The sequence below is a fragment of the Arachis ipaensis genome, chromosome B3 (assembly GCF_059453495.1).
Source record: "Arachis ipaensis isolate K30076 ecotype BB chromosome B3, ASM5945349v1, whole genome shotgun sequence".
Classification (NCBI taxonomy): Eukaryota; Viridiplantae; Streptophyta; class Magnoliopsida; order Fabales; family Fabaceae; genus Arachis; species Arachis ipaensis.
The window spans coordinates 41,880,356-41,881,601 of NC_142438.1; the positions used below are offsets into that span (position 1 = coordinate 41,880,356).

The 1,246-nt window shown below is 40.2% G+C and overlaps 1 non-coding gene across 1 annotated transcript; it reads right to left on the reverse strand.

The window, feature by feature from the left end:
* Nucleotides 1–584: 584 nt before the first annotated feature.
* LOC148570411 (small nucleolar RNA R71) lies at nucleotides 585–692 on the reverse strand. Its single transcript, XR_015880462.1, has one exon. It is a non-coding gene; the product is annotated as a small nucleolar RNA R71 (small nucleolar RNA).
* Nucleotides 693–1,246: the final 554 nt, after the last annotated feature.

Genomic DNA, 1,246 nt, shown 5'->3' on the forward strand with positions numbered 1-1,246 from the left:
GAACCTCTTTACTGTGACATAGAGGATTCCTCTTCTTTTCTTGTTCTCTTCTCTTTCTTATGAGCAGGAACAAAGAAAAAGGCATTCTTATTGAAACTGATCCAGAACCTGAAAGGACTCTGAAGAGGAAATTAAGAGAAGCTAAATCCAGAGATAACTTGATTGAAAATTTCGAACAAGTAAAGGAGATGGCAGCCGAACCCAACAACAATGCAAGGAGAATGCTTGGTGATTTTACTGCACCAAATTCCAATTTACATGGAAGAAGCATCTCCATTCCTGCCATTGGAGCAAACAACTTTGAGCTGAAACCTCAATTAGTTTCTCTGATGCAGCAGAACTGCAAGTTTCATGGACTTCCATATGAAGATCCTTTTCAGTTCTTAACTGAATTCTTGCAGATATGTGATACTGTAAAGACTAATGGAGTAGATCCTGAAGTCTACAGGCTCATGCTTTTCCCTTTTGCTGTAAGAGACAGAGCTAGAATATGGTTGGACTCTCAACCTAAGGATAGCCTGAACTCTTGGGATAAGCTGGTCAAGGCTTTCCTAGCCAAGTTCTTTCCTCCTCAAAAGCTGAGCAAGCTTAGAGTGGATGTTCAAACCTTCAGACAAAAAGAAGGTGAATCCCTCTATGAAGCTTGGGAGAGATACAAAGGACTGACCAAAAAGTGTCCTTCTGACATGCTTTCAAAATGGACCATTCTGGATATATTCTATGATGGTCTGTCTGAGTTATCTAAGATGTCATTGGACACTTCTGCAGGTGGATCCATTCACCTAAAGAAAACGCCTGCAGAAGCTCAAGAACTCATTGACATGGTTGCAAATAACCAGTTCATGTACACTTCTGAAAGGAATCCTGTGAACAATGGGATGCCTATGAAGAAGGGAGTTCTTGAAGTTGATACTCTGAATGCCATATTGGCTCAGAACAAAGTATTGACTCAGCAAGTCAATATGATTTCTCAGAGTCTGAATGGAATGCAAGCTGCATCCAACAGTACTCAAGAGGCTTCTTATGAAGAAGAAGCTTATGATCCTGAGAACCCTGCAATAGCAGAGGTGAATTACTTAGGTGAACCTTATGGAAACACCTATAACTCATCATGGAGAAATCATCCAAATTTCTCATGGAAGGATCAAAAGCCTCAACAAGGCTTTAATAATGGTAGAAGAAACAGGTTTAACAATAATAAACCTTTTCCATCATCCACTCAGCAACAGACAGAGAACTCTGAACG